This window comes from Dendropsophus ebraccatus, chromosome 9 (assembly GCF_027789765.1).
Source record: "Dendropsophus ebraccatus isolate aDenEbr1 chromosome 9, aDenEbr1.pat, whole genome shotgun sequence".
Taxonomy (NCBI): domain Eukaryota; kingdom Metazoa; phylum Chordata; class Amphibia; order Anura; family Hylidae; genus Dendropsophus; species Dendropsophus ebraccatus.
In genome coordinates this window covers 10,536,665-10,551,768 of record NC_091462.1, presented here as the reverse complement: position 1 = coordinate 10,551,768, position 15,104 = coordinate 10,536,665, and the positions used below count along the sequence as shown (strand labels likewise).

The 15,104-nt window shown below is 48.9% G+C and overlaps 1 long non-coding RNA gene across 1 annotated transcript; it reads left to right on the top strand.

Moving 5' to 3' along the window:
* The first annotated feature begins 537 nt into the window (after positions 1 to 537).
* Positions 538 to 3,923, top strand: LOC138801960 (uncharacterized). The gene is made up of 2 exons (XR_011364658.1): positions 538 to 2,314; positions 2,349 to 3,923. It is a non-coding gene; the product is annotated as an uncharacterized lncRNA (long non-coding RNA).
* Positions 3,924 to 15,104: the final 11,181 nt, after the last annotated feature.

Genomic DNA, 15,104 nt, shown 5'->3' with positions numbered 1-15,104 from the left:
TCAGCTAGAACGTGAGTCCTGCTCCAAATCTCACACCTGGCTACAATCTGTATGTACTGAGCAGGAACAAGATTTGGTGGCAGGGCTCAGCATCTGGGTTACTGTCAATCAAGCAGGAACCAGGGAGGATGGGAGGGGGAGCGAGGAGGGGGCTAAGCACATCAGGAGCTCAGGAACGCCTCCCTGACACCCCCACTGTCACCCCCAGAGGACGATCTGTGGCCCTCCTTCCACACACACAATTACTGTAAGTGTTCATGGTGCTCTTGATTTCTACAAATGTAAAAAAAAAAGTGAAAATATAGATAAATATAAGATATTTGTTGATTGACAATAAAAAACACAATTCTGTAACTTTTAAGGAGTTTTGTTTTAACGCTGCTCACTACGCCGTAAGATTTTGTATTCTTTCCAGTCTGACACAGTGCTCTCTGCTGCCACCTCTGTCCATGTCAGGAACTGTCCAGAGCAGGAGAGGTTTTCTATGGGGATTTGCTGCTGCTCTGGACAGTTCCTGACATGGACAGAGGTGGCAGCAGAGAGCACTGTGTCAGACTGGAGAGAATACACCACTTCCTGCAGGACATACATCAGCTGATAAGTACTGGAAGACCAGCTATTTTGTTTATAGAAGTAAATTACAAATCTCTTGTACTTCCTGGTACCAGATGTTTGAAAGAAAATCATTTTCGCTGCATTACCCCTTTAAAACAAACAATTTTTATGTATAGGAGTAGCCGGCTGCCTTTGAACTCCATTCTGCTCTGCTACGAGTGCCTGGAAAAGCTGGATATAGTCCTGGGAAATGTCTCACAGGACTGAATGCAGCTTTTCCCGGCACCCGGAGAGGAGCAGCATGGAGTTCAAAGGCAGCCGGCTAACAAAGCTCTATGCTCTCTGTAAATTCACTCATCTTTAGGACCGGCATTTCACACAAATAGGCGCACACCCACCATTCAATAAACCCAGGTGTATCTGCAGCAATCTCTGCATTCTAAGCTGGTGCAGATTTCAAATACAAATTGTAGTAAATGTGTGCCCATCTCTGGCCGTGCCCTCTCCGCCAGTTGCTGCTAATGTGGCGATTGCAGCACAGACTGGACTAAGGTTACAAAATTTCTGCTTAAACCAAAGGAGGATTTTTGTCAGTCTATTGTTGTAGAAAATGTAATTAGTTACAGGTAAGGTAAAGGGAGACAGGACAATATTCAAAGCCGCCACTAGAGGTCACCATGTCTCTTTATAGAGAGCCATTACAATATCATCAGTCACCACTAGATGTCGCTCTGCTCTGTAGACAACTTTATAGTGTGAAGGATCACATTCACCCAGAGGAGCCAGGACATCGGCGTCATGACAGGTTCGCTGGGTTCACACCAACACTTGAGCTCTTTGCCTGATTTTAAGGCATCAGAAAATGGAAATGAATGTTTCCCACTGATTTCATCAGATTACGTCTCAGTTCATGTCGGTTCGCATCTATTTTATTCAATTTCTGTTTTATATTAGTGGCTCGCTTTATTTTTCTTCCATCTGTTGGTATCAATAGGAAAGACAATGCTATAGTTCACACAGCCCATAGGACACACAGGTCACACAGCCCATAGGACACACAGGTCACCCAGCCCATAGGACACACAGTTCATAGGACACACAGGTCACCCAGCCCATAGGACACACAGTTCATAGGACACACAAGTCACACAGCCCATAGGACACACAGGTCACACAGCCCATAGGACACACAGGTCACCCAGCCCATAGGACACACAGGTCACACAGCCCATAGGACACACAGGACACACAGCCCATAGGACACACAGGTCACCCAGCCCATAGGACACACAGGTCACCCAGCCCATAGGACACACAGTTCATAGGACACACAGGTCACTCAGCCCATAGGACACACAGTTCATAGGACACACAGGTCACACAGCCCATAGGACACACAGGTCACACAGCCCATAGGACACACAGGTCACCCAGCCCATAGGACACACAGGTCACACAGCCCATAGGACACACAGGACACACAGCCCATAGGACACACAGCCCATAGGACACACAGCCCATAGGACACACAGGTAACACAGCCCATAGGACACACAGGTCACACAGCCCATAGGACACTGTTATAGTTCACACAGCCCATAGGACACACAGGTCACACAGCCCATAGGACACACAGGTCACACAGCCCATAGGACACATAGCCCATAGGACACACAGGACACACAGCCCATAGGACACACAGCCCATAGGACACACAAGACACACAGCCCATAGGACACACAGCCCATAGGACACACAGGTAACACAGCCCATAGGACACACAGGTCACCCAGCCCATAGGACACACAGGTCACACAGCCCATAGGACACACAGGTCACCCAGCCCATAGGACACACAGGTCACACAGCCCATAGGACACACAGGTCACCCAGCCCATAGGTCACCCAGCCCATAGGACACACAGGTCACACAGCCCATAGGACACACAGCCCATAGGACACACAGCCCATAGGACACACAGCCCATAGGACACACAGGTAACACAGCCCATAGGACACACAGGTCACCCATCCCTTAGGACACACAGGTCACCCAGCCCACAGGTCACACAGCCCATAGGACACACAGGTCACCCAGCCCATAGGACACACAGGTCACCCAGCCCATAGGTCACCCAGCCCATAGGACACACAGCCCATAGGACACACATCCCATAGGACACACAGGACACACAGCCCATAGGACACACAGCCCATAGGACACACAGGTAACACAGCCCATAGGACACACAGGTCACACAGCCCATAGGACACACAGGTCACACAGCTCATAGGACACACAGGTCACACTGCCCATAGGACACACAGGTCACACAGCCCATAGGTCACCCAGCCCACACAGCCCATAGGACACACAGGTCACACAGCCCATAGGTCACCCAGCCCATAGGACACACAGGTCACACAGCCCATAGGACACACAGGTCACACAGCCCATAGGACACCCAGCCCATAGGACACACAGGTCACACAGCCCATAGGACACACAGGTCACACAGCTCAAACATAACTTTTGATATGTTGCTGCCCATGGTGAGACTAACAATTCCTTCCATACTTGTTATTAACTATTCAGTATCCTTCCCCCAGTTCTCAAAATCTGTGTGTGAGCTTTTGTCTCTGGGAGGGTTATTATGAGGTCAAGTTGCTGATGACCTCACTGTGATTATCCCTCCTGGCATTACAAAGATACAATATTACAGATACAGCCTGCCAGGGATTTGTTTACATCGTCTGTCTCAGAAGAGAGGGGGAGGAGACAGAGAGAAAAGCTCACACACAGATTTTTGTGTCTTCAGCAGAAAGCAGCAGCTGAGAACTGGGGGAAGGAGACTGAATAGATAATAACAAGTATGGAGGGAATTGTTAGTCTCACTATGGGCAGGAACGTATAAAAAGTTATGTTTGGGTGGAATACTCTTTAACCCCTTAAGGACACACAAGTGCTGCAACCCTGCTCTGAATCCTGCTGCTCCTGGCTGCTATGTGCAGCCAGGGACCACGACTATAGGCAGGCATGGGCCAATGCATTTAAGTTTCTCTTATCACCCATCCCTGGTTTCTAGTGTGTGTGTGTGTGTGTGTGTGTGTGGGGTGGGGGGTGGGGCGGCGGATCCCTTCTTCTTACCGTTGCACTGACGCTGATCCCGGCTCGGCAATCCATAGATCTGGGCTGCAGCAGCCCAGAGTAATACAGCACTGTTCTAATGGATCAGTGCTGTATTATGTATACTACACTGATCTCTATAGGAGATGTTGTATTAGGGGGGTCTTCTAATTAATGTATTAAGTAAAGTTTTTTTTATTAATAAAAAAAATCCCCTCCCCTAATAAAAGTCTAAATCACCCCCCCTTTTCTATTTTATAAATAAATAGACATTTATAATGGAGCAGCTCAGGTTTCTTGTCACCAAGACGTCTTGCTTTGAAGCATAGGAGCTCCACATGGACAATACGGCTTCCTACAGCAGAAGTCTTGTGAACAACGCAAAGGAAAGTCCAGAGAAGTCATAGAGTCCTGTTACTTATCCCTTTAGACACAGGGTTATCTCTCACCTGTCTGTAGGTCACAGGTCTCACCCGTCTGTAGGTCACAGGTCTCACCCGTCTGTAGGTCACAGGTCTCACCCGTCTGTAGGTCACAGGTCTCACCCGTCTGTAGGTCACAGGTCTCACCGTCTGTAGGTCACAGGTCTTACCCGTCTGTAGGTCACAGGTCTCACCCGTCTGTAGGTCACAGGTCTCACCCGTCTGTAGGTCACAGGTCTCACCCGTCTGTAGGTCACAGGTCTCACCCGTCTGTAGGTCACATGTCTCACCCGTCTGTAGGTCACAGGTCTCACCGCCTGTAGGTCACAGGTCTCACCCGTCTGTAGGTCACAGGTCTCACCCGTCTGTAGGTCACAGGTCTCACCCGTCTGTAGGTCACAGGTCTCACCCGTCTGTAGGTCACAGGTCTCACCCGTCTGTAGGTCACAGGTCTCACCCGTCTGTAGGTCACAGGTCTCACCCGTCTGTAGGTCACAGGTCTCACCGTCTGTAGGTCACAGGTCTCACCCGTCTGTAGGTCACAGATCTCACCCGTCTGTAGGTCACATATCTCACCCGTCTGTAGGTCACAGGTGTCACCGGCAGAGCAGTATCCACACCATGTTGCTATCAAGTCCAACTCAACAACTAATAGACTACCATAGGTGGGTTATTAATCCCCCTGCACCTGTGGGAAGAGCAGCCTCCAGGTTAACCTCTTAGCAGCTGGTAAGGAACATACCTCTTTAACCCCTTCAACAATAAGTATGTTGCATAATAAAATATGTCTCCATATTAAAGTATATTTACACTGCAGTACTGCAGTGAGGCCACAAGGTGGGAGCAGAGTGCAAATAATACAAGTTACCAACACTGCAACCGCTATGAATACAGCAGATCCAAACTACAGGGCTGCGAGGTAGGAAGCTGTGAGGTCCTGGGGGCATACAGACTGTAGAAGTGATTACAGTGCAGTTACACCCAGTAACCACAGGGGGCGTCTCTGGATGGAGTTGTCGTTTCCTTTTCTTCTCCTTCCAGCTCAGACAGCGACAATGACTTCTTCCAGCCATGACTTATCTGTAGCACAGCTTTACTACGTGCTGCAATTACACATATGCCAGAAAGGTGATTCCCACCGCTCAGGTACCTCGCAGATTTCTTAATTCAGCGTCACTGTGCGTTAAACAGGCGAGTTACATCTCACAATTACTCATCAATCATTTATATTTAGATTATTATATTAGGAGTTCAAATTGTTAAAAAAAAGGGTGATTAGAATTTTATTATTTTGTTAAACAATTTAAGTGTTTCTGTCATTTCAAAATATCTTTATAAACCTGCACGACTGCATTACATTAACCCCTTGGAGTGCTGACAGGTGATGTCAGTGCTGTCCCTGCTGGTATTGCTGTCCTGAGAGCCCCCTCCATGATGCACAGCTAGGTCTCATTTGTTATCTAGCAGCACAGCACATATTCCTCTCTGCTACATCATGACCTAGTACTGGAGAAAGTGCCCCCGACTGGACAGGCTGATACAGTGCTGGGATGCTGATATATACATTGCAGTACTATAGATGACATGTGGAGGATCATTGAATTTAAAAATTACAATACTGTACTATAGATGTGGATGGAGAAGGGGTTACTGACACACTGGACTGAACAAAGGATGATTTACAATACACTACTATAGATGAGGCAGGAGAAGGGGTTACTGATGCACTGGGTTTGCAAGGTTCTATGTGAGCATAAAGGAAAGATAAAAGGAGCAGCGGGAGGAGGAGGAGATTACACTGCAACTTACAGACTTTGGTGTAATGTTGTTGTCACATTATGTATCGGGGGAAAAAAAATAAATATCAAAAATTCCCATCTACACCAATATGTTCGCAAAAAAAGATCATGGAGCAAAAACATAAAAAAAAAAGCTATGGAAACATAGAGATCGCTGTATTCAGACTGACCTACAGAATAAACATAACAGAGCATAGCATAAAAACAGATGCCCACCCCAACCCCCCAGAAAAACTGGGGGGAAAAATTATACAATTTTACGCCAAAAATAACATTTTTGCTATTTGTTTGCCATACATTTTATAGTACATGGAAAGGAATTCTTACAAGGTCCGATTTTAAATAATAAAAATGTTACAGATCTTAGAACGTGAGGAGGAAAAATCAAAACCGCAAAAATTACATTTTTGGCTACAAGGGTAAAATTTACAGCATCCTTGAGGGGACGGAGCGCTGAGGATGAGGGTAAGTGTCCAAGATATTCAGTGTTTAATCCTTATGCAAATAGGTTGTTTACATGCATTGGGGAAGGGCTAACATCCCAGTGCACTGATCCACCCTGGACAGCTCCGCCCCCAGGGCACTGATCCATCCCTGACAGCTCTGCCCCCAGGGCACTGATCCATCCCTGACAGCTCCGCCCCCAGGGCACTGATCCATCCCGGACAGCTCCGCCCCAGTGCACTGATCCACCCTGGACAGCTCCGCCCCCAGTGCACTGACCCATCCCGGACAGCTCCGCCCCAGTACACTGATCCATCCCTGGACAGCTCCGCCCCCAGTGCACTGACCCATCCCGGACAGCTCCGCCCCCAGGGCACTGATCCATCCCGGACAGCTCTGCCCCAGTGCACTGATCCACCCTGGACAGCTCCGCCCCCAGTGCACTGACCCATCCCGGACAGCTCCGCCCCAGTGCACTGATCCATCCCTGGACAGCTCCGCCCCCAGTGCACTGACCCATCGCGGACAGCTCTGCCCCCAGGGCACTGATCCATCCCTGACAGCTCCGTCCCCAGTGCACTGACCCATCCCGGACAGCTCCGCCCCCAGGGCACTGATCCATCCCGGACAGCTCCGCCCCCAGGGCACCGAAACAACCTATTTGCATAAGAATTAAACTCTGAATATCTCTGAAACTGAGAGGATGAAGGTAAGTAATGTATCTTCATCCTCTGCACCCTGCACCCTATAGGGACATATAAGCAGGTTGGATACTTCTAACCTACTCATAGTTTTCCTTTAAAGCGTGACTGTTATTATCATAGCGTAAGTATCCATAGTACAAGCGATTATAAGAAACTCTGTAATAGGTTTTATTAAATAAAAGAGCTTCCTTCTGTATTCAAAAAGCTGTTTTCCTAACACCCCCTCCCCCCCCATATCAGAAGAAGCAGGATTTCTGTGTCCATTATTAGGAAAACAGCTTCTTGAGTACAGAAAGAGCCTTTTTTTTTCATTTGTACTATTGATTTCTGCAAAAAGATTTTAAATGACAGATTAAACTTTAAAGTGTTATAAAAAAATGTTTGGGGTATGTTACTGTGTCAAACGTTTTGATTGGTCGAGGTCTGAGTGTTCAGAAGAAGAAGCTGGGAGAAGTCTGCATGCGGCATGTTCTCTCCCCCCACACAGTGACTGGACGGCCCCATAGAGTTACATTATACAGCCTCACAGGTCCGGAGAGGACGCACTGAGCACTGACTTCTCCCGGCTCCTTCTCCTGATCGGATTTTCTATAATGACCGCTATGCTTTATGTTTGTGAGTGTGAAAACGCGAAAAAACGAACCATCAAAAAAACTAAATGTTATGTGATGAGGTTTAGGCAAAAAGAAGGGAAAAAACGAATAGTCTGCCCTTCTCTTAGGATATATGTATACACCAGGCAGGTCTACATTCACTTACTGTACTGGAATGGCAGCTGCAGCGCAGGGAAGGGGTTACAGAAGAATTCCTGCTCCAGAGCACCGCCGGCTCCACATACCATTTTACTAAAAATGCATTTACTCCCTCAATGTCTGTATGGAAGAAACTCAGAATACAGCAACATCGGAGAGAGAGGAATGTGAGGGCTCGGAACGCCGCACCGACAACCCCGCACCTCTGACTGCAATGTGCAAACTGAGGTAAAAATCACATAAAAGATATCGCCTAATCTATATGGAATTGTAAGGAGATTAGCGCGGCAATGAAGACGATGCGTCCCTTGTTACAACGTCCAGCGATCTGGTGATTTACAGGCCTTTTATTAGACATTAAAGGGGAACTCCAGCTACGTTTTTTCTTTTAAATCAACTGGTGTCAGAAAGTTATATAGATTTGTAATTTACTCCTATTAAAAAAAATCTCCAGTCTTCCAATACTTATCAGCTGCTGTACGTCCTACAGGAAGTAGTGTATTCTCTCCAGTCTGACACAGTGCTCTCTGCTGCCACCTCTGTCCATGTCAGGAACTGTCCAGAGCAGGAGAGGTTTTCTATAGGGATTTGCTGCTGCTCTGGACAGTTCCTGACATGGACAGAGGTGGCAGCAGAGAGCACTGTGTCAGACTGGTAAGAATACACCTCTTCCTGCAGGACATACAGTAGCTGATAAGTACTGGAAGACTGGAGATTTTTAAATAGAAGTAAATTACAAATCTTAATAACTTTCTGAAACCAGTTGATTTGAAAGTAAAAGATTTTCCTCGGAGTACCCCTTTAAGGAGAAATTTATGATGTCAGAAAGTCCTCAAAGTTGCGGCAGCAGAAGTCAGAGTAAGTTCCTGTGGGACTGCGCCAAAACTGTCATTACCGTGTGAGTGAAATGAAGAAATCCTTGCGGACTTTGACATTTTGGCACTAAAAGCAGAGTGTCGTGAGATAGGATCAGTCCTGTGTAACGCGGCCTCGCCATGGGCTGCCCTTTGTGGTGCTTAGCATTCTGCACAGACTCGGCTGCGCGGCCACCAAAGGCTTTGACTTTATTGACTACATATCTGTTGACTTTGCTGATGATATGAAATACGGCACTGGCGATAAGATCTCCGGACTCCATCACCCGCCGTTACCTTGGAATTCGAACCCTTTTGTCTTTTTAATGGACTGAATTGGATGGAATTCAGATCATAGAGAAGCCTTCTTATCGCTCGTCATATACTAAGAGCAGATAGCGGAATTGGAGCCTCATCTATTATGTGCTGATAGATTATAACAAAATGCATAAAATCAATTACCAGCCATGAGCGACGCGCTGCGCCGGGGTTGAGATCTGCTTTCACATAAACCTATTAACCACATTCAGCTTATGGAAAAAGCATTTTCATCCATTCAGAACAACGTTGTGAACTTTATATTAATACGGTTAATAATACAGGCAAATAGGAGAAACGCTGTAATATATCTTATCAGAAAAATATGCCTTTCTATCCACTTATTAGTCTACTTTCCTGCCATCCTAGCCACAAAAAAAAAAACTTTTTTTTTCACTCTGAAAGACAACTTAATTTTATGTTGTGTTTAGAAGATAAACTCTGGGGGGGCGGAGCTAGCCGCGGCCATGCACGGACGTGTCTGAAGAGAGCTCCGATTCTGCAGCTGAAATATAGCTATTATCCTGCAGATATCCTGTGACCACCGACACCTGACACACCGGTACCGGCACCCGAACCGGAGATGAGTAAGACAAAGGTCACCAGACAGTCCCAGCTCAAGGAGTTTGCCCGCCCGCTCCAACAACACGGCGCTGGGGAAGAACGCATGGTCCAAGATGGCGCCGATCCACTACATGAGGAGCCTGAACTCACCCTGGCGCAGGTAACGGCGCAGCTCCTTGAGGCAATCCAGGTCTCTACCACCTCCCTGACAGGCAAGCTGGACGAGGTACGCACTGATGTGGGGTTGCTGCGGCAAGATCTGCACAAGCTGAGAGACCGGGTCCGAGAGGGTGAGCAGCGTATCTCCCAGCTGGAGGACCTGACAGCGCCCATGCCCGCCAAATTTTCCACCCTGGAGAAGGCAGCCGATTCCTGGTCGCAAAGGGCCGACGACCTTGAAAACCGCCTGCGGCGGAATAACATTACGGTGCTTGGGGTCCCCGAGAGAGCTGAGGGAAGTGACCCTTGTGGCTTTGCCGAGCAGTGGCTGCGAGACCTGTTTCCCGACACCGCATTCTCCATGGCGTTCGCGGTGGAACGCGCCCATAGAGTCCCGGCCCGACCGCCTCCACCTGGCACTCCGCCGAGGCCTTTCCTGATCCGGCTACTGAGCAGCAAGGACCGAGACGCTGCACTGCGTGCAGCCAGGAAGAAGGGGAAAATCGTCTATCAGGGGTCCACCATTATGATGTTCCCTGATTTCTCCGCTTCCCTGCAGAAGACCCGAGCTACATTCCTCACGGTGAAGGCGAAACTCCGAGAGCGACAACTGCCATACTCGATGGCATACCCAGCCAGGTTACGAGTGATATCTGAGGGGAAGACCCATTTCTTTGCTTCACCTGCAGAGGTTGAAAATTGGTTGAACACCCTGGGTCACCCCTCTCGTGATTGACCTCCACTACAACCTGCTGAATAGTTCTGACAGATGAGTATACCTTGCTACCTGTTGATGGAGACTTCCCTGTAACATTCTGGGCTGAGAAAACCCTTTCCCCCTCCTTTCCCTCCCCCCTTTCCTTCTCCCTTCCCTTCCCTTTTCCTTCCCCCCTCCTATCCCCCCCTCCCTCATATTCCCCCCTCCCTCATATTCCCCCCTCCCTCATATTCCCCCCTCCCTCCTATCCCCCCTCACTCCTATTCCCCCCCTCCCTTCTATCCCCCCCTCCCTCCTATCCCCCCTCCCCCCCTTTCCCCCCTCCTTCCCTTTCCCCCCTCCCTTCCATTTTTTCCCCTCCCCAACCCCTACCCTCCTCCTTCCTCCTCCTTCCTCCTCCTTCCTCCCCCCTTCCTTCCCCCTCTCTTTCCTCCTTCCCTCTCTCCCTCCTCCCTCCCCTTCCCCCCTTCCCCCCTTTCTGACACAGCAAAAGGTGATCCTGCATGGCCATGGATATGAACACTAGATATCTCATTGACTTTGGGGCTGAATGTTGGTCCGCATGTCATGATTTGTGCCATAAGGCTACCGGGATCACATATACGTTAGGCTAATCCCCACTATGTTATGTTATAATCTCTGTAATGGGTTTTGTAACGCCTAACCTGTAAGCGCCACTAGATGGCGCCCTCTCTCCATTTGTGTATATTCGAAATACTCTTTAGTGGTCTAACACTGTACAGCTGACAGACGAGGTTGTATAGTCTGCTATACCACAACTTTTTGCAGACTATCCCCCGTGTCTATTTGCTTGCGGATCCCTCATAGCGCGGGATTCCGTGTGATTCTTTTTTCTCCCTCCTGTTGGAGGACTGCTATATTGGTTCTCTTACATGTTGTAAGATTGTTGTTTTTGTAACACCTTTGTTTACACTATTTCATGACTTTCAGGTTACTCTCTCTTAATGTCCGAGGTTTAGGCACACCACAAAAACGGTCACTTGTCTTCTCTCAAATCCAGAAATGTAACCCTCAGATAATTTGTCTCCAAGAGACACATCTACAGAGCACCACATTAAAGTATATGCGTAGGTCCTGGATCCAGTGGGCTATACACTCTACACATACGTCTTACTCGAGGGGGGTCTCCCTGCTGGTTCACCGCTCACTTAGGTGGGAGGTGGGACATGTGTTTAAGGACCCAGAGGGCAGGGGAGTATTCGTTCAAGCTTGGATTGACACCTTCCCAGTGGTTATCATGGGGTTATACCTCCCTCCTCCAGCCTCACTATCTATCCTACATGAGGCGGCCAAATTTGCAGCGGCATACCCCCAAGCTGCTATTATCTGTGTTGGGGACTTTAATCTCATTATGAATCCGCTCTTAGACCGCTTCAGGAGAGAGCCCCCGGGTGGTTTGGTGCCGACACAGACTCCGCTTAGTCAGTTGGTGTCGGAATTGGGTTGGTCGGACCTGTGGCGACTACAGCACCCTCATCTCCTAGAATACACATGCTACACTCCAACTCACCAGGCTCTGTCTCGTATTGATTATATGTTGGGTAATGTTACAACATGCAGGGTACTTGTCTCCATCACACACTTGACTCGCGCTGTTTCTGATCACTCCCCCATACTTGCTGAATTCAATGTTCATCCACTGCGGGTTAACAGGGGCATCCGGAAGATTCACCCCTTCTGGCTTTCTCTGTTTGCAGATCATGATAGGATCCCTGACCAGTTACGTACATTTTTGCATTGCAACCCACCTTCTGACTCTCCTGACGCCTTCTGGGACGCCCTTAAGGCCTATTGGAGGGGATGTATACAATCATCTATCTCATTCACCAAGAGGGAGGCGGCTCGGCAGGAGGATGACTTGGCCACTAAGTGCAAGCGATTGGAGGTGGAGTATGTCTCTGACCCCACTGAACAGCGTAGGTGTGAATGGCTACAGGCGGGCAGACAATATCTACATTGTATATATGAAAAAAACAAGAGGAAATTATTCTTCAATGCGCAGAGAGGTTTCGAGTTGGGAAATCAGTCTAGCTCCCTACTTGCCCAACTCATCCACCAAAATAATGCTTCCCCGGCCATCCTGCGTGTGGAATCGGCGGAAGGGCTCATGCTGACCTCTAGTACAGATATCTTACAGCGATTTGTTGGGTTTTACCAGGAGACTTACCAGTCCAGACTACAGCGCTCTGAGGAGGAAATAGAAAACTTTCTGGCTGCTATCCCGCTGCCTACCCTCACTGAGGGACGGCAGGCGATGCTGGAGTTGCCTCTGACAATGGAGGAGTTGGAGGAGGCGATACAGGACTCGGCAAAAGGTAAGGCCTCGGGACCAGATGGGATCCCTCTGGAGGCCTATGTGCAGTATAAAGATATCCTCTTGCCTCCGCTCTTGGAGGTCCTCCACTCCTCCTTTGACCGGAATCGGCTACCGGCCTCATTCTATACAGCCAATATTGTCCTAATTCTGAAGCCTGATAAACAACCGACTGACTGTGGGTCCTATAGACCTATTTCGTTGCTAAACTCAGACTATAAGCTCCTGACTAAGATTCTAGCAAACCGTTTAAACAGAGTTGTCACCTCCCTTATTCATGTTGACCAGTCAGGGTTCCTACCCGGACGCAGTACCTCTGACAATATTAGACGGGCCCAACTGGTGATGCAAAGGGGGGCGGGTCGGAGCGAGGACTGGGCCTTGGCGGCATTAGATGCTGCCAAGGCCTTTGATTCTGTAGAGTGGCCCTTCTTGTTGGCTGTCCTGAAAAGGTTCAATTTTGGACCAAAGTTTATAGCATGGGTGGCCCTCCTCTATAAGCATCCAACCGCCTCGATCACGTTAAACGGTCTCGCCTCCACTTTGTTCCCCCTGGGACGTGGCACGCGGCAGGGATGCCCCCTGTCCCCCTTACTATTTGTACTAGCCATGGAGCCTCTGGCATCCCTGCTGCGGGCGGACCCTATGTACACGGGCATCCCGTATGTAGGAGGTGAAGATAAAGTCGGATTATATGCAGATGACCTGCTTTTGTTTCTGTCCCACCCGGATACCTCTCTACCGCGCGCCATTCACACTATTGATACCTATGGCACATATTCTGGCTTATGCATGAACTGGTCCAAGTCATTCCTCCTGTACTTGAGTCCTAGAAGGCAGGGACTACTGGGGACTAGGGTGGAGGGATTGATAGTAACTGACAAATTCAAGTATCTCGGAGTCTATATCACCAAGGCACCCTCTGAGGTGCTGTCTAGCAATGTCACCCCCCTGATGGGTCACTTCCGTGACAAATTTAGGACCTGGAGCACCCTCCCGCTTTCTGTAGCGGGCCGAATAAATCTTATAAAGATGGTAGTACTCCCTAAATGCTCTTATGTCCTGCAGCATATTTTTGTTCCTATACCCAAAACGTTTTTTAAATCCCTTGATTCTGCCATAGTGGGCTTTATATGGGGAGCGTCCAGATCTAAGTTACAGTTGGCCAAATTACAGAGACCCAAGGATCTAGCGGGGGTGGCATTGCCGGACTTATACCTATACTATCTGGCGGGACAGCTCAAATATATGGAACCCTGGGTCGCATCTGACGTTGCATTGTCGTCGGAGAGACACGTGTTGGACTACTCGGGCCTGCCCTCCCTCTGGTCAGTGCTCCACGCTGACACGATCCCCAGCCAAAACTTACTGCCTGCTATGAGAGTTGCTCGAAAGGTGTGGGAGGCCGCCAAGCACATCACATCCCATACGGACACCCCAGAGGAGACCCCACTATGGGACAACAGTGCCCTGCCCCATCTACTTGAGTTTCATGATGCCCAGTATTGGAGAGACAGGGGGGTATTGTATATAGCAGATGTATATCGAGGGGGGGTGGTGGTGACCTTCGATACGCTGAAGGATACTCGTGACTTGCCCAACTCCAGTTTCTATAGATATCTCCAACTGCGCCATGCGCTCCAGACACAGTTCACTGAGGGGGGTCTCTCGATATCCTCATACCCGCTAATTGGTATAATTCGGTCTCAGGGCCCTGGGGGACTGATTTCCCTGCTTTATTCGCACCTCATCCGACACAAGGCAGCCAACACTCCACTCCCTGCAGTGGATAGATGGAGGGATCACATTCCATCTATGTCCGATGAAACCTATGATGTCATGTTAGAATCCCATACGCATGTGTCTCCCTCTGTAAATAATAGACTCACACAACTGTATATAGTACATCAGAGCTACCTAACGCCAGTGCGTCTTCATAGAATGGGCAGAATCCCGACTCCATCGTGCCCTAAGTGTCAATTTGCCCCAGCTGACTTCTGGCACATGATCTGGGATTGTCCCCGCATTCGGTTATTCTGGCAGGAAGTGGTTCGGGTACTTACGGAGATGTGTCCCATGCAGGTGCCCCTTGATCCTACGGTATGCATGTTTGGTGCCTTGTGCGAGGAGGTGTGGACGCATCACCGGGTGATTTTCCTCAGGGAGACTTTGTTCCTTGCCAGGAAAGCGATCGCGCTACGGTGGATTGATAGGCTGCCACCCACGGTTGAAACATGGATAGCACTAGTTAACTCGGCTCTAGCGTATGAGCGAATTATTTATAAACACCGCAAATGCCCCACCAAATTTCACAAGGTCTGGGACGCGTGGTGCCAGTCGCCACGGACAATGG